The sequence below is a fragment of the Syngnathus typhle genome, unplaced genomic scaffold (genome assembly GCF_033458585.1).
Source record: "Syngnathus typhle isolate RoL2023-S1 ecotype Sweden unplaced genomic scaffold, RoL_Styp_1.0 HiC_scaffold_41, whole genome shotgun sequence".
NCBI classification, from domain to species: Eukaryota; Metazoa; Chordata; class Actinopteri; order Syngnathiformes; family Syngnathidae; genus Syngnathus; species Syngnathus typhle.
The window spans coordinates 96,815-115,720 of NW_026871947.1; positions in this window are offsets into that span (position 1 = coordinate 96,815).

Sequence of the window (18,906 nt, forward strand, 5' to 3'; positions counted from 1 at the left end):
CGCATTTTCTCGGCGAGCTGAGCTTTGTGCCGCTCCCGTCACTCTGGTTAGGTTGGCATCGAAAAAAACGCTCTCGGGTGCTCTAGAGTGCCGAGTTTATTACTGCGCATTAAGAAATGACCACCTCCAACGTTTGGTTTATGTTTTATAAGCATTTTTAATTTTATTGCTTAAATCGCATTTTCTCGGCGAGCTGAGCACTTTTTCTGAATTGTGCCGCTCCCGTCACTCTGGTTAGGTTGGCATCGAAAAAAACGCTCTCGGGTGCTTTAGAGTGCCGAGTTTATTACTGCGCAATAAGAAATGACCACCTCCAACGTTTGGTTTATGTTTTATAAGCATTTTTAATTTTATTGCTTAAATCGCATTTTCTCGGCGAGCTGAGCACTTTTTCTGAATTGTGCCGCTCCCGTCACTGTGGTTAGGTTGGCATCGAAAAAAACGCTCTCGGGTGCTTTAGAGTGCCGAGTTATTCACTGCGCATGAAGAAATGACCACCTCCAACGTTTGGTTTATGTTTTATAAGCATTTTTAATTTTATTGCTTAAATCGCATTTTCTCGGCGAGCTGAGCACTTTTTCTGAATTGTGCCGCTCCCGTCACTCTGGTTAGGTTGGCATCGAAAAAAACGCTCTCGGGTGCTTTAGAGTGCCGAGTTTATCACTGCGCATGAAGAAATGACCACCTCCAACGTTTGGTTTATGTTTTATAAGCATTTTTAATTTTATTGCTTAAATCGCATTTTCTCGGCGAGCTGAGCGCTTTTTCTGAATTGTGCCGCTCCCGTCACTCTGGTTAGGTTGGCATCGAAAAAAACGCTCTCGGGTGCTTTAGAGTGCCGAGTTATTCACTGCGCATGAAGAAATGACCACCTCCAATGTTTGGTTTATGTTTAATAAGCATTTTTAATTTTATTGCTTAAATCGCATTTTCTCGGCGAGCTGAGCGCTTTTTCTGAATTGTGCCGCTCCCGTCACTCTGGTTAGGTTGGCATCGAAAAAAACGCTCTCGGGTGCTTTAGAGTGCCGAGTTATTCACTGCGCATGAAGAAATGACCACCTCCAACGTTTGGTTTATGTTTAATAAGCATTTTTAATTTTATTGCTTAAATCGCATTTTCTCGGCGAGCTGAGCACTTTTTCTGAATTGTGCCGCTCCCGTCACTCTGGTTAGGTTGGCATCGAAAAAAACGCTCTCGGGTGCTTTAGAGTGCCGAGTTTATTACTGCGCATTAGGAAATGACCACCTCCAACGTTTGGTTTATGTTTTATAAGCATTTTTAATTTTATTGCTTAAATCGCATTTTCTCGGCGAGCTGAGCGCTTTTTCTGAATTGTGCCGCTCCCGTCACTCTGGTTAGGTTGGCATCGAAAAAAACGCTCTCGGGTGCTTTAGAGTGCCGAGTTTATTACTGCGCATTAAGAAATGACCACCTCCAACGTTTGGTTTATGTTTTATAAGCATTTTTAATTTTATTGCTTAAATCGCATTTTCTCGGCGAGCTGAGCACTTTTTCTGAATTGTGCCGCTCCCGTCACTCTGGTTAGGTTGGCATCGAAAAAAACGCTCTCGGGTGCTTTAGAGTGCCGAGTTTATTACTGCGCATTGAGAAATGACCACCTCCAACGTTTGGTTTATGTTTTATAAGCATTTTTAATTTTATTGCTTAAATCGCATTTTCTCGGCGAGCTGAGCACTTTTTCTGAATTGTGCCGCTCCCGTCACTCTGGTTAGGTTGGCATCGAAAAAAACGCTCTCGGGTGCTTTAGAGTGCCGAGTTTATTACTGCGCATTAAGAAATGACCACCTCCAACGTTTGGTTTATGTTTTATAAGCATTTTTAATTTTATTGCTTAAATCGCATTTTCTCGGCGAGCTGAGCGCTTTTTCTGAATTGTGCCGCTCCCGTCACTCTGGTTAGGTTGGCATCGAAAAAAACGCTCTCGGGTGCTTTAGAGTGCCGAGTTTATCACTGCGCATGAAGAAATGACCACCTCCAACGTTTGGTTTATGTTTTATAAGCATTTTTAATTTTATTGCTTAAATCGCATTTTCTCGGCGAGCTGAGCGCTTTTTCTGAATTGTGCCGCTCCCGTCACTCTGGTTAGGTTGGCATCGAAAAAAACGCTCTCGGGTGCTTTAGAGTGCCGAGTTTATCACTGCGCATGAAGAAATGACCACCTCCAACGTTTGGTTTATGTTTTATAAGCATTTTTAATTTTATTGCTTAAATCGCATTTTCTCGGCGAGCTGAGCGCTTTTTCTGAATTGTGCCGCTCCCGTAACTCTGGTTAGGTTGGCATCGAAAAAAACGCTCTCGGGTGCTTTAGAGTGCCGAGTTTATCACTGCGCATGAAGAAATGACCACTTCCAACGTTTGGTTTATGTTTTATAAGCATTTTTAATTTTATTGCTTAAATCGCATTTTCTCGGCGAGCTGAGCGCTTTTTCTGAATTGTGCCGCTCCCGTAACTCTGGTTAGGTTGGCATCGAAAAAAACGCTCTCGGGTGCTTTAGAGTGCCGAGTTTATCACTGCGCATGAAGAAATGACCACTTCCAACGTTTGGTTTATGTTTTATAAGCATTTTTAATTTTATTGCTTAAATCGCATTTTCTCGGCGAGCTGAGCACTTTTTCTGAATTGTGCCGCTCCCGTCACTCTGGTTAGGTTGGCATCGAAAAAAACGCTCTCGGGTGCTCTAGAGTGCCGAGTTTATTACTGCGCATTAAGAAATGACCACCTCCAACGTTTGGTTTATGTTTTATAAGCATTTTTAATTTTATTGCTTAAATCGCATTTTCTCGCTGAGCTGAGCACTTTTTCTGAATTGTGCCGCTCCCGTCACTCTGGTTAGGTTGGCATCGAAAAAAACGCTCTCGGGTGCTTTAGAGTGCCGAGTTTATTACTGCGCATTAAGAAATGACCACCTCCAACGTTTGGTTTATGTTTTATAAGCATTTTTAATTTTATTGCTTAAATCGCATTTTCTCGGCGAGCTGAGCACTTTTTCTGAATTGTGCCGCTCCCGTCACTCTGGTTAGGTTGGCATCGAAAAAAACGCTCTCGGGTGCTTTAGAGTGCCGAGTTTATTACTGCGCATTAAGAAATAACCACCTCCAACGTTTGGTTTATGTTTTATAAGCATTTTTAATTTTATTGCTTAAATCGCATTTTCTCGGCGAGCTGAGCGCTTTTTCTGAATTGTGCCGCTCCCGTCACTCTGGTTAGGTTGGCATCGAAAAAAACGCTCTCGGGTGCTTTAGAGTGCCGAGTTATTCACTGCGCATGAAGAAATGACCACCTCCAACGTTTGGTTTATGTTTAATAAGCATTTTTAATTTTATTGCTTGAATCGCATTTTCTCGGCGAGCTGAGCACTTTTTCTGAATTGTGCCGCTCCCGTCACTCTGGTTAGGTTGGCATCGAAAAAAACGCTCTCGGGTGCTTTAGAGTGCCGAGTTTATTACTGCGCATTAAGAAATGACCACCTCCAACGTTTGGTTTATGTTTTATAAGCATTTTTAATTTTATTGCTTAAATCGCATTTTCTCGGCGAGCTGAGCGCTTTTTCTGAATTGTGCCGCTCCCGTCACTCTGGTTAGGTTGGCATCGAAAAAAACGCTCTCGGGTGCTTTAGAGTGCCGAGTTATTCACTGCGCATGAAGAAATGACCACCTCCAACGTTTGGTTTATGTTTAATAAGCATTTTTAATTTTATTGCTTAAATCGCATTTTCTCGGCGAGCTGAGCACTTTTTCTGAATTGTGCCGCTCCCGTCATTCTGGTTAGGTTGGCATCGAAAAAAACGCTCTCGGGTGCTTTAGAGTGCCGAGTTTATTACTGCGCATTAAGAAATGACCACCTCCAACGTTTGGTTTATGTTTTATAAGCATTTTTAATTTTATTGCTTAAATCGCATTTTCTCGGCGAGCTGAGCACTTTTTCTGAATTGTGCCGCTCCCGTCACTCTGGTTAGGTTGGCATCGAAAAAAACGCTCTCGGGTGCTTTAGAGTGCCGAGTTTATCACTGCGCATGAAGAAATGACCACCTCCAACGTTTGGTTTATGTTTAATAAGCATTTTTAATTTTATTGCTTAAATCGCATTTTCTCGGCGAGCTGAGCACTTTTTCTGAATTGTGCCGCTCCCGTCACTCTGGTTAGGTTGGCATCGAAAAAAACGCTCTCGGGTGCTTTAGAGTGCCGACTTTATCACTGCGCATGAAGAAATGACCACCTCCAACGTTTGGTTTATGTTTTATAAGCATTTTTAATTTTATTGCTTAAATCGCATTTTCTCGGCGAGCTGAGCACTTTTTCTGAATTGTGCCGCTCCCGTCACTCTGGTTAGGTTGGCATCGAAAAAAACGCTCACGGGTGCTTTAGAGTGCCGAGTTTATTACTGCGCATTAAGGAATGACCACCTCCAACGTTTGGTTTATGTTTTATAAGCATTTTTAATTTTATTGCTTAAATCGCATTTTCTCGGCGAGCTGAGCACTTTTTCTGAATTGTGCCGCTCCCGTCACTCTGGTTAGGTTGGCATCGAAAAAAACGCTCTCGGGTGCTTTAGAGTGCCGAGTTATTCACTGCGCATGAAGAAATGACCACCTCCAACGTTTCGTTTATGTTTTATAAGCATTTTTAATTTTATTGCTTAAATCGCATTTTCTCGGCGAGCTGAGCGCTTTTTCTGAATTGTGCCGCTCCCGTAAGTCTGGTTAGGTTGGCATCGAAAAAAACGCTCTCGGGTGCTTTAGAGTGCCGAGTTTATTACTGCGCATTAAGAAATGACCACCTCCAACGTTTGGTTTATGTTTTATAAGCATTTTTAATTTTATTGCTTAAATCGCATTTTCTCGGCGAGCTGAGCACTTTTTCTGAATTGTGCCGCTCCCGTCACTCTGGTTAGGTTGGCATCGAAAAAAACGCTCTGGGTGCTTTAGAGTGCCGAGTTATTCACTGCGCATGAAGAAATGACCACCTCCAACGTTTGGTTTATGTTTAATAAGCATTTTTAATTTTATTGCTTAAATCGCATTTTCTCGGCGAGCTGAGCACTTTTTCTGAATTGTGCCGCGCTCCTGTCACTCTGGTTAGGTTGGCATCGAAAAAAACGCTCTCGGGTGCTTTAGAGTGCCGAGTTTATTACTGCGCAATAAGAAATGACCACCTCCAACGTTTGGTTTATGTTTTATAAGCATTTTTAATTTTATTGCTTAAATCGCATTTTCTCGGCGAGCTGAGCACTTTTTCTGAATTGTGCCGCTCCCGTCACTCTGGTTAGGTTGGCATCGAAAAAAACGCTCTCGGGTGCTTTAGAGTGCCGAGTTTATCACTGCGCATAAAGAAATGACCACCTCCAACGTTTGGTTTATGTTTAATAAGCATTTTTAATTTTATTGCTTAAATCGCATTTTCTCGGCGAGCTGAGCACTTTTTCTGAATTGTGCCGCTCCCGTCACTCTGGTTAGGTTGGCATCGAAAAAAACGCTCACGGGTGCTTTAGAGTGCCGACTTTATCACTGCGCATGAAGAAATGACCACCTCCAACGTTTGGTTTATGTTTTATAAGCATTTTTAATTTTATTGCTTAAATCGCATTTTCTCGGCGAGCTGAGCACTTTTTCTGAATTGTGCCGCTCCCGTCACTCTGGTTAGGTTGGCATCGAAAAAAACGCTCACGGGTGCTTTAGAGTGCCGAGTTTATTACTGCGCATTAAGAAATGACCACCTCCAACGTTTGGTTTATGTTTTATAAGCATTTTTAATTTTATTGCTTGAATCGCATTTTCTCGGCGAGCTGAGCACTTTTTCTGAATTGTGCCGCTCCCGTCACTCTGGTTAGGTTGGCATCGAAAAAAACGCTCTCGGGTGCTTTAGAGTGCCGAGTTTATTACTGCGCATTAAGAAATGACCACCTCCAACGTTTGGTTTATGTTTTATAAGCATTTTTAATTTTATTGCTTAAATCGCATTTTCTCGGCGAGCTGAGCACTTTTTCTGAATTGTGCCGCTCCCGTCACTCTGGTTAGGTTGGCATCGAAAAAAACGCTCTCGGGTGCTTTAGAGTGCCGAGTTTATTACTGCGCATTAAGAAATGACCACCTCCAACGTTTGGTTTATGTTTTATAAGCATTTTTAATTTTATTGCTTAAATCGCATTTTCTCGGCGAGCTGAGCACTTTTTCTGAATTGTGCCGCTCCCGTCACTTGGCATCGAAAAAAACGCTCTCGGGTGCTTTAGAGTGCCGAGTTATTCACTGCGCATGAAGAAATGACCACCTCCAACGTTTGGTTTATGTTTTATAAGCATTTTTAATTTTATTGCTTAAATCGCATTTTCTCGGCGAGCTGAGCGCTTTTTCTGAATTGTGCCGCTCCCGTCACTCTGGTTAGGTTGGCATCGAAAAAAACGCTCTCGGGTGCTCTAGAGTGCCGAGTTTATTACTGCGCATTAAGAAATGACCACCTCCAACGTTTGGTTTATGTTTTATAAGCATTTTTAATTTTATTGCTTAAATCGCATTTTCTCGTCGAGCTGAGCACTTTTTCTGAATTGTGCCGCTCCCGTCACTCTGGTTAGGTTGGCATCGAAAAAAACGCTCCCGGGTGCTTTAGAGTGCCGAGTTTATTACTGCGCATTAAGAAATGACCACCTCCAACGTTTGGTTTATGTTTTATAAGCATTTTTAATTTTATTGCCTAAATCGCATTTTCTCGGCGAGCTGAGCACTTTTTCTGAATTGTGCCGCTCCCGTCACTCTGGTTACGTTGGCATCGAAAAAAACGCTCTCGGGTGCTTTAGAGTGCCGAGTTTATCACTGCGCATGAAGAAATGACCACCTCCAACGTTTGGTTTATGTTTAATAAGCATTTTTAATTTTATTGCTTAAATCGCATTTTCTCGGCGAGCTGAGCACTTTTTCTGAATTGTGCCGCTCCCGTCACTCTGGTTAGGTTGGCATCGAAAAAAACGCTATCGGGTGCTTTAGAGTGCCGAGTTATTCACTGCGCATGAAGAAATGACCACCTCCAACGTTTCGTTTATGTTTAATAAGCATTTTTAATTTTATTGCTTAAATCGCATTTTCTCGGCGAGCTGAGCACTTTTTCTGAATTGTGCCGCTCCCGTCACTCTGGTTAGGTTGACATCGAAAAAAACGCTCTCGGGTGCTTTAGAGTGCCGAGTTTATTACTGCGCATTAAGAAATGACCACCTCCAACGTTTGGTTTATGTTTTATAAGCATTTTTAATTTTATTGCTTAAATCGCATTTTCTCGGCGAGCTGAGCACTTTTTCTGAATTGTGCCGCTCCCGTCACTCTGGTTAGGTTGGCATCGAAAAAAACGCTCTCGGGTGCTTTAGAGTGCCGAGTTTATTACTGCGCATTAAGAAATGACCACCTCCAACGTTTGGTTTATGTTTTATAAGCATTTTTAATTTTATTGCTTAAATCGCATTTTCTCGGCGAGCTGAGCGCTTTTTCTGAATTGTGCCGCTCCCGTCACTCTGGTTAGGTTGGCATCGAAAAAAACGCTCTCGGGTGCTTTAGAGTGCCGAGTTATTCACTGCGCATGAAGAAATGACCACCTCCAACGTTTGGTTTATGTTTAATAAGCATTTTTAATTTTATTGCTTAAATCGCATTTTCTCGGCGAGCTGAGCACTTTTTCTGAATTGTGCCGCTCCCGTCACTCTGGTTAGGTTGGCATCGAAAAAAACGCTCTCGGGTGCTTTAGAGTGCCGAGTTTATTACTGCGCATTAAGAAATGACCACCTCCAACGTTTGGTTTATGTTTTATAAGCATTTTTAATTTTATTGCTTAAATCGCATTTTCTCGGCGAGCTGAGCGCTTTTTCTGAATTGTGCCGCTCCCGTCACTCTGGTTAGGTTGGCATCGAAAAAAACGCTCTCGGGTGCTTTAGAGTGCCGAGTTATTCACTGCGCATGAAGAAATGACCACCTCCAACGTTTGGTTTATGTTTAATAAGCATTTTTAATTTTATTGCTTAAATCGCATTTTCTCGGCGAGCTGAGCACTTTTTCTGAATTGTGCCGCTCCCGTCACTCTGGTTAGGTTGGCATCGAAAAAAACGCTCTCGGGTGCTTTAGAGTGCCGAGTTTATTACTGCGCATTAAGAAATGACCACCTCCAACGTTTGGTTTATGTTTTATAAGCATTTTTAATTTTATTGCTTAAATTGCATTTTCTCGGCGAGCGGAGCACTTTTTCTGAATTGTGCCGCTCCCGTCACTCTGGTTAGGTTGGCATCGAAAAAAACGCTCTCGGGTGCTTTAGAGTGCCGAGTTTATCACTGCGCATGAAGAAATGACCACCTCCAACGTTTGGTTTATGTTTAATAAGCATTTTTAATTTTATTGCTTAAATCGCATTTTCTCGGCGAGCTGAGTACTTTTTCTGAATTGTGCCGCTCCCGTCACTCTGGTTAGGTTGGCATCGAAAAAAACGCTCTCGGGTGTTTTAGAGTGCCGACTTTATCACTGCGCATGAAGAAATGACCACCTCCAACGTTTGGTTTATGTTTTATAAGCATTTTTAATTTTATTGCTTAAATCGCATTTTCTCGGCGAGCTGAGCACTTTTTCTGAATTGTGCCGCTCCCGTCACTCTGGTTAGGTTGGCATCGAAAAAAACGCTCACGGGTGCTTTAGAGTGCCGAGTTTATTACTGCGCATTAAGAAATGACCACCTCCAACGTTTGGTTTATGTTTTATAAGCATTTTTAATTTTATTGCTTAAATCGCATTTTCTCGGCGAGCTGAGCACTTTTTCTGAATTGTGCCGCTCCCGTCACTCTGGTTAGGTTGGCATCGAAAAAAACGCTCTCGGGTGCTTTAGAGTGCCGAGTTTATTACTGCGCATTAGGAAATGACCACCTCCAACGTTTGGTTTATGTTTTATAAGCATTTTTAATTTTATTGCTTAAATCGCATTTTCTCGGCGAGCTGAGCGCTTTTTCTGAATTGTGCCGCTCCCGTCACTCTGGTTAGGTTGGCATCGAAAAAAACGCTCTCGGGTGCTTTAGAGTGCCGAGTTTATTACTGCTCATTAAGAAATGACCACCTCCAACGTTTGGTTTATGTTTTATAAGCATTTTTAATTTTATTGCTTAAATCGCATTTTCTCGGCGAGCTGAGCACTTTTTCTGAATTGTGCCGCTCCCGTCACTCTGGTTAGGTTGGCATCGAAAAAAACGCTCTCGGGTGCTTTAGAGTGCCGAGTTTATTACTGCGCATTGAGAAATGACCACCTCCAACGTTTGGTTTATGTTTTATAAGCATTTTTAATTTTATTGCTTAAATCGCATTTTCTCGGCGAGCTGAGCACTTTTTCTGAATTGTGCCGCTCCCGTCACTCTGGTTAGGTTGGCATCGAAAAAAACGCTCTCGGGTGCTTTAGAGTGCCGAGTTTATTACTGCGCATTAAGAAAGACCACCTCCAACGTTTGGTTTATGTTTTATAAGCATTTTTAATTTTATTGCTTAAATCGCATTTTCTCGGCGAGCTGAGCGCTTTTTCTGAATTGTGCCGCTCCCGTCACTCTGGTTAGGTTGGCATCGAAAAAAACGCTCTCGGGTGCTTTAGAGTGCCGAGTTTATCACTGCGCATGAAGAAATGACCACCTCCAACGTTTGGTTTATGTTTTATAAGCATTTTTAATTTTATTGCTTAAATCGCATTTTCTCGGCGAGCTGAGCGCTTTTTCTGAATTGTGCCGCTCCCGTAACTCTGGTTAGGTTGGCATCGAAAAAAACGCTCTCGGGTGCTTTAGAGTGCCGAGTTTATCACTGCGCATGAAGAAATGACCACTTCCAACGTTTGGTTTATGTTTTATAAGCATTTTTAATTTTATTGCTTAAATCGCATTTTCTCGGCGAGCTGAGCACTTTTTCTGAATTGTGCCGCTCCCGTCACTCTGGTTAGGTTGGCATCGAAAAAAACGCTCTCGGGTGCTCTAGAGTGCCGAGTTTATTACTGCGCATTAAGAAATGACCACCTCCAACGTTTGGTTTATGTTTTATAAGCATTTTTAATTTTATTGCTTAAATCGCATTTTCTCGGCGAGCTGAGCACTTTTTCTGAATTGTGCCGCTCCCGTCACTCTGGTTAGGTTGGCATCGAAAAAAACGCTCTCGGGTGCTTTAGAGTGCCGAGTTTATTACTGCGCATTAAGAAATGACCACCTCCAACGTTTGGTTTATGTTTTATAAGCATTTTTAATTTTATTGCTTAAATCGCATTTTCTCGGCGAGCTGAGCACTTTTTCTGAATTGTGCCGCTCCCGTCACTCTGGTTAGGTTGGCATCGAAAAAAACGCTCTCGGGTGCTTTAGAGTGCCGAGTTATTCACTGCGCATGAAGAAATGACCACCTCCAACGTTTGGTTTATGTTTTATAAGCATTTTTAATTTTATTGCTTAAATCGCATTTTCTCGGCGAGCTGAGCACTTTTTCTGAATTGTGCCGCTCCCGTCACTCTGGTTAGGTTGGCATCGAAAAAAACGCTCTCGGGTGCTTTAGAGTGCCGAGTTTATCACTGCGCATGAAGAAATGACCACCTCCAACGTTTGGTTTATGTTTTATAAGCATTTTTAATTTTATTGCTTAAATCGCATTTTCTCGGCGAGCTGAGCGCTATTTCTGAATTGTGCCGCTCCCGTCACTCTGGTTAGGTTGGCATCGAAAAAAACGCTCTCGGGTGCTTTAAAGTGCCGAGTTATTCACTGCGCATGAAGAAATGACCACCTCCAATGTTTGGTTTATGTTTAATAAGCATTTTTAATTTTATTGCTTAAATCGCATTTTCTCGGCGAGCTGAGCGCTTTTTCTGAATTGTGCCGCTCCCGTCACTCTGGTTAGGTTGGCATCGAAAAAAACGCTCTCGGGTGCTTTAGAGTGCCGAGTTATTCACTGCGCATGAAGAAATGACCACCTCCAACGTTTGGTTTATGTTTAATAAGCATTTTTAATTTTATTGCTTAAATCGCATTTTCTCGGCGAGCTGAGCACTTTTTCTGAATTGTGCCGCTCCCGTCACTCTGGTTAGGTTGGCATCGAAAAAAACGCTCTCGGGTGCTTTAGAGTGCCGAGTTTATTACTGCGCATTAAGAAATGACCAACGTTTGGTTTATGTTTTATAAGCATTTTTAATTTTATTGCTTAAATCGCATTTTCTCGGCGAGCTGAGCACTTTTTCTGAATTGTGCCGCTCCCGTCACTCTGGTTAGGTTGGCATCGAAAAAAACGCTCTCGGGTGCTTTAGAGTGCCGAGTTTATTACTGCGCATTAAGAAATGACCACCTCCAACGTTTGGTTTATGTTTTATAAGCATTTTTAATTTTATTGCTTAAATCGCATTTTCTCGGCGAGCTGAGCACTTTTTCTGAATTCAGCCGTCCCGTCACTCTGGTTAGGTTGGCATCGAAAAAAACGCTCACGGGTGCTTTAGAGTGCCGAGTTTATTACTGCGCATTAAGAAATGACCACCTCCAACGTTTGGTTTATGTTTTATAAGCATTTTTAATTTTATTGCTTAAATCGCATTTTCTCGGCGAGCTGAGCACTTTTTCTGAATTGTGCCGCTCCCGTCACTCTGGTTAGGTTGGCATCGAAAAAAACGCTCTCGGGTGCTTTAGAGTGCCGAGTTATTCACTGCGCATGGAGAAATGACCACCTCCAACGTTTGGTTTATGTTTTATAAGCATTTTTAATTTTATTGCTTAAATCGCATTTTCTCGGCGAGCTGAGCACTTTTTCTGAATTGTGCCGCTCCCGTCACTCTGGTTAGGTTGGCATCGAAAAAAATGCTCTCGGGTGCTTTAGAGTGCCGAGTTTATCACTGCGCATGAAGAAATGACCACCTCCAACGTTTGGTTTATGTTTTATAAGCATTTTTAATTTTATTGCTTAAATCGCATTTTCTCGGCGAGCTGAGCGCTTTTTCTGAATTGTGCCGCTCCCGTCACTCTGGTTAGGTTGGCATCGAAAAAAACGCTCTCGGGTGCTTTAGAGTGCCGAGTTTATCACTGCGCATGAAGAAATGACCACCTCCAACGTTTGGTTTATGTTTTATAAGCATTTTTAATTTTATTGCTTAAATCGCATTTTCTCGGCGAGCTGAGCGCTTTTTCTGAATTGTGCCGCTCCCGTAACTCTGGTTAGGTTGGCATCGAAAAAAACGCTCTCGGGTGCTTTAGAGTGCCGAGTTTATCACTGCGCATGAAGAAATGACCACTTCCAACGTTTGGTTTATGTTTTATAAGCATTTTTAATTTTATTGCTTAAATCGCATTTTCTCGGCGAGCTGAGCGCTTTTTCTGAATTGTGCCGCTCCCGTCACTCTGGTTAGGTTGGCATCGAAAAAAACGCTCTCGGGTGCTTTAGAGTGCCGAGTTATTCACTGCGCATGAAGAAATGACCACCTCCAACGTTTGGTTTATGTTTTATAAGCATTTTTAATTTTATTGCTTAAATCGCATTTTCTCGGCGAGCTGAGCACTTTTTCTGAATTGTGCCGCTCCCGTCACTCTGGTTAGGTTGGCATCGAAAAAAACGCTCTCGGGTGCTTTAGAGTGCCGAGTTTATCACTGCGCATGAAGAAATGACCACCTCCAACGTTTGGTTTATGTTTTATAAGCATTTTTAATTTTATTGCTTAAATCGCATTTTCTCGGCGAGCTGAGCGCTTTTTCTGAATTGTGCCGCTCCCGTCACTCTGGTTAGGTTGGCATCGAAAAAAACGCTCTGGGTGCTTTAGAGTGCCGAGTTATTCACTGCGCATGAAGAAATGACCACCTCCAACGTTTGGTTTATGTTTAATAAGCATTTTTAATTTTATTGCTTAAATCGCATTTTCTCGGCGAGCTGAGCGCTTTTTCTGAATTGTGCCGCTCCGGTAACTCTGGTTAGGTTGGGATCGAAAAAAACGCTCTCGGGTGCTTTAGAGTGCCGAGTTTATCACTGCGCATGAAGAAATGACCACTTCCAACGTTTGGTTTATGTTTTATAAGCATTTTTAATTTTATTGCTTAAATCGCATTTTCTCGGCGAGCTGAGCGCTTTTTCTGAATTGTGCCGCTCCCGTCACTCTGGTTAGGTTGGCATCGAAAAAAACGCTCTCGGGTGCTTTAGAGTGCCGAGTTATTCACTGCGCATGAAGAAATGACCACCTCCAACGTTTGGTTTATGTTTTATAAGCATTTTTAATTTTATTGCTTAAATCGCATTTTCTCGGCGAGCTGAGCACTTTTTCTGAATTGTGCCGCTCCCGTCACTCTGGTTAGGTTGGCATCGAAAAAAACGCTCTCGGGTGCTTTAGAGTGCCGAGTTTATTACTGCGCATTAAGAAATGACCACCTCCAACGTTTGGTTTATGTTTTATAAGCATTTTTAATTTTATTGCTTAAATCGCATTTTCTCGGCGAGCTGAGCGCTTTTTCTGAATTGTGCCGCTCCCGTCACTCTGGTTAGGTTGGCATCGAAAAAAACGCTCTCGGGTGCTTTAGAGTGCCGAGTTATTCACTGCGCATGAAGAAATGACCACCTCCAACGTTTGGTTTATGTTTAATAAGCATTTTTAATTTTATTGCTTAAATCGCATTTTCTCGGCGAGCTGAGCACTTTTTCTGAATTGTGCCGCTCCCGTCACTCTGGTTAGGTTGGCATCGAAAAAAACGCTCTCGGGTGCTTTAGAGTGCCGAGTTTATCACTGCGCATGAAGAAATGACCACCTCCAACGTTTGGTTTATGTTTTATAAGCATTTTTAATTTTATTGCTTAAATCGCATTTTCTCGGCGAGCTGAGCGCTATTTCTGAATTGTGCCGCTCCCGTCACTCTGGTTAGGTTGGCATCGAAAAAAACGCTCTCGGGTGCTTTAAAGTGCCGAGTTATTCACTGCGCATGAAGAAATGACCACCTCCAATGTTTGGTTTATGTTTAATAAGCATTTTTAATTTTATTGCTTAAATCGCATTTTCTCGGCGAGCTGAGCGCTTTTTCTGAATTGTGCCGCTCCCGTCACTCTGGTTAGGTTGGCATCGAAAAAAACGCTCTCGGGTGCTTTAGAGTGCCGAGTTATTCACTGCGCATGAAGAAATGACCACCTCCAACGTTTGGTTTATGTTTAATAAGCATTTTTAATTTTATTGCTTAAATCGCATTTTCTCGGCGAGCTGAGCACTTTTTCTGAATTGTGCCGTCCCGTCACTCTGGTTAGGTTGGCATCGAAAAAAACGCTCACGGGTGCTTTAGAGTGCCGAGTTTATTACTGCGCATTAAGAAATGACCACCTCCAACGTTTGGTTTATGTTTTATAAGCATTTTTAATTTTATTGCTTAAATCGCATTTTCTCGGCGAGCTGAGCACTTTTTCTGAATTGTGCCGCTCCCGTCACTCTGGTTAGGTTGGCATCGAAAAAAACGCTCTCGGGTGCTTTAGAGTGCCGAGTTATTCACTGCGCATGGAGAAATGACCACCTCCAACGTTTGGTTTATGTTTTATAAGCATTTTTAATTTTATTGCTTAAATCGCATTTTCTCGGCGAGCTGAGCACTTTTTCTGAATTGTGCCGCTCCCGTCACTCTGGTTAGGTTGGCATCGAAAAAAACGCTCTGGGTGCTTTAGAGTGCCGAGTTATTCACTGCGCATGAAGAAATGACCACCTCCAACGTTTGGTTTATGTTTAATAAGCATTTTTAATTTTATTGCTTAAATCGCATTTTCTCGGCGAGCTGAGCGCTTTTTCTGAATTGTGCCGCTCCGGTAACTCTGGTTAGGTTGGCATCGAAAAAAACGCTCTCGGGTGCTTTAGAGTGCCGAGTTTATCACTGCGCATGAAGAAATGACCACTTCCAACGTTTGGTTTATGTTTTATAAGCATTTTTAATTTTATTGCTTAAATCGCATTTTCTCGGCGAGCTGAGCGCTTTTTCTGAATTGTGCCGCTCCCGTAACTCTGGTTAGGTTGGCATCGAAAAAAACGCTCTCGGGTGCTTTAGAGTGCCGAGTTTATCACTGCGCATGAAGAAATGACCACTTCCAACGTTTGGTTTATGTTTTATAAGCATTTTTAATTTTATTGCTTAAATCGCATTTTCTCGGCGAACTGAGCACTTTTTCTGAATTGTGCCACTCCCGTCACTCTGGTTAGGTTGGCATCGAAAAAAACGCTCTCGGGTGCTCTAGAGTGCCGAGTTTATTACTGCGCATTAAGAAATGACCACCTCCAACGTTTGGTTTATGTTTTATAAGCATTTTTAATTTTATTGCTTAAATCGCATTTTCTCGGCGAGCTGAGCACTTTTTCTGAATTGTGCCGCTCCCGTCACTCTGGTTAGGTTGGCATCGAAAAAAACGCTCTCGGGTGCTTTAGAGTGCCGAGTTATTCACTGCGCATGAAGAAATGACCACCTCCAACGTTTGGTTTATGTTTTATAAGCATTTTTAATTTTATTGCTTAAATCGCATTTTCTCGGCGAGCTGAGCACTTTTTCTGAATTGTGCCGCTCCCGTCACTCTGGTTAGGTTGGCATCGAAAAAAACGCTCTCGGGTGCTTTAGAGTGCCGAGTTTATTACTGCGCATTAAGAAATGACCACCTCCAACGTTTGGTTTATGTTTTATAAGCATTTTTAATTTTATTGCTTAAATCGCATTTTCTCGGCGAGCTGAGCGCTTTTTCTGAATTGTGCCGCTCCCGTCACTCTGGTTAGGTTGGCATCGAAAAAAACGCTCTCGGGTGCTTTAGAGTGCCGAGTTATTCACTGCGCATGAAGAAATGACCACCTCCAACGTTTGGTTTATGTTTAATAAGCATTTTTAATTTTATTGCTTAAATCGCATTTTCTCGGCGAGCTGAGCACTTTTTCTGAATTGTGCCGCTCCCGTCACTCTGGTTAGGTTGGCATCGAAAAAAACGCTCTCGGGTGCTTTAGAGTGCCGAGTTTATCACTGCGCATGAAGAAATGACCACCTCCAACGTTTGGTTTATGTTTTATAAGCATTTTTAATTTTATTGCTTAAATCGCATTTTCTCGGCGAGCTGAGCGCTATTTCTGAATTGTGCCGCTCCCGTCACTCTGGTTAGGTTGGCATCGAAAAAAACGCTCTCGGGTGCTTTAAAGTGCCGAGTTATTCACTGCGCATGAAGAAATGACCACCTCCAATGTTTGGTTTATGTTTAATAAGCATTTTTAATTTTATTGCTTAAATCGCATTTTCTCGGCGAGCTGAGCGCTTTTTCTGAATTGTGCCGCTCCCGTCACTCTGGTTAGGTTGGCATCGAAAAAAACGCTCTCGGGTGCTTTAGAGTGCCGAGTTATTCACTGCGCATGAAGAAATGACCACCTCCAACGTTTGGTTTATGTTTAATAAGCATTTTTAATTTTATTGCTTAAATCGCATTTTCTCGGCGAGCTGAGCACTTTTTCTGAATTGTGCCGCTCCCGTCACTCTGGTTAGGTTGGCATCGAAAAAAACGCTCTCGGGTGCTTTAGAGTGCCGAGTTTATTACTGCGCATTAAGAAATGACCACCTCCAACGTTTGGTTTATGTTTTATAAGCATTTTTAATTTTATTGCTTAAATCGCATTTTCTCGGCGAGCTGAGCACTTTTTCTGAATTGTGCCGCTCCCGTCACTCTGGTTAGGTTGGCATCGAAAAAAACGCTCTCGGGTGCTTTAGAGTGCCGAGTTTATTACTGCGCATTAAGAAATGACCACCTCCAACGTTTGGTTTATGTTTTATAAGCATTTTTAATTTTATTGCTTAAATCGCATTTTCTCGGCGAGCTGAGCACTTTTTCTGAATTGTGCCGTCCCGTCACTCTGGTTAGGTTGGCATCGAAAAAAACGCTCACGGGTGCTTTAGAGTGCCGAGTTTATTACTGCGCATTAAGAAATGACCACCTCCAACGTTTGGTTTATGTTTTATAAGCATTTTTAATTTTATTGCTTAAATCGCATTTTCTCGGCGAGCTGAGCACTTTTTCTGAATTGTGCCGCTCCCGTCACTCTGGTTAGGTTGGCATCGAAAAAAACGCTCTCGGGTGCTTTAGAGTGCCGAGTTATTCACTGCGCATGGAGAAATGACCACCTCCAACGTTTGGTTTATGTTTTATAAGCATTTTTAATTTTATTGCTTAAATCGCATTTTCTCGGCGAGCTGAGCACTTTTTCTGAATTGTGCCGCTCCCGTCACTCTGGTTAGGTTGGCATCGAAAAAAACGCTCTCGGGTGCTTTAGAGTGCCGAGTTTATCACTGCGCATGAAGAAATGACCACCTCCAACGTTTGGTTTATGTTTTATAAGCATTTTTAATTTTATTGCTTAAATCGCATTTTCTCGGCGAGCTGAGCGCTTTTTCTGAATTGTGCCGCTCCCGTCACTCTGGTTAGGTTGGCATCGAAAAAAACGCTCTGGGTGCTTTAGAGTGCCGAGTTATTCACTGCGCATGAAGAAATGACCACCTCCAACGTTTGGTTTATGTTTAATAAGCATTTTTAATTTTATTGCTTAAATCGCATTTTCTCGGCGAGCTGAGCGCTTTTTCTGAATTGTGCCGCTCCCGTCACTCTGGTTAGGTTGGCATCGAAAAAAACGCTCTCGGGTGCTTTAGAGTGCCGAGTTTATTACTGCGCATTAAGAAATGACCACCTCCAACGTTTGGTTTATGTTTTATAAGCATTTTTAATTTTATTGCTTAAATCGCATTTTCTCGGCGAGCTGAGCACTTTTTCTGAATTGTGCCGCTCCCGTCACTTGGCATCGAAAAAAACGCTCTCGGGTGCTTTAGAGTGCCGAGTTTATCACTGCGCATGAAGAAATGACCACCTCCAACGTTTGGTTTATGTTTTATAAGCATTTTTAATTTTATTGCCTAAATCGCATTTTCTCGGCGAGCTGAGCACTTTTTCTGAATTGTGCCGCTCCCGTCACTCTGGTTAGGTTGGCATCGAAAAAAACGCTCTCGGGTGCTTTAGAGTGCCGAGTTTATTACTGCGCATTAAGAAATGACCACCTCCAACGTTTGGTTTATGTTTTATAAGCATTTTTAATTTTATTGCTTAAATCGCATTTTCTCGGCGAGCTGAGCGCTTTTTCTGAATTGTGCCGCTCCCGTCACTCTGGTTAGGTTGGCACCGAAAAAAACGCTCTCGGGTGCTTTAGAGTGCCGAGTTATTCACTGCGCATGAAGAAATGACCACCTCCAACGTTTGGTTTATGTTTAATAAGCATTTTTAATTTTATTGCTTAAATCGCATTTTCTCGGCGAGCTGAGCACTTTTTCTGAATTGTGCCGCTCCCGTCACTCTGGTTAGGTTGGCATCGAAAAAAACGCTCTCGGGTGCTTTAGAGTGCCGAGTTTATTACTGCGCATTAAGAAATGACCACCTCCAACGTTTGGTTTATGTTTTATAAGCATTTTTAATTTTATTGCTTGAATCGCATTTTCTCGGCGAGCTGAGCACTTTTTCTGAATTGTGCCGCTCCCGTTACTCTGGTTAGGTTGGCATCGAAAAAAACGCTCTCGGGTGCTTTAGAGTGCCGAGTTTATCACTGCGCATGAAGAAATGACCACCTCCAACGTTTGGTTTATGTTTAATAAGCATTTTTAATTTTATTGCTTAAATCGCATTTTCTCGGCGAGCTGAGCACTTTTTCTGAATTGTGCCGCTCCCGTCACTCTGGTTAGGTTGGCATCGAAAAAAACGCTCTCGGGTGCTTTAGAGTGCCGACTTTATCACTGCGCATGAAGAAATGACCACCTCCAACGTTTGGTTTATGTTTTATAAGCATTTTTAATTTTATTGCTTAAATCGCATTTTCTCGGCGAGCTGAGCACTTTTTCTGAATTGTGCCGCTCCCGTCACTCTGGTTAG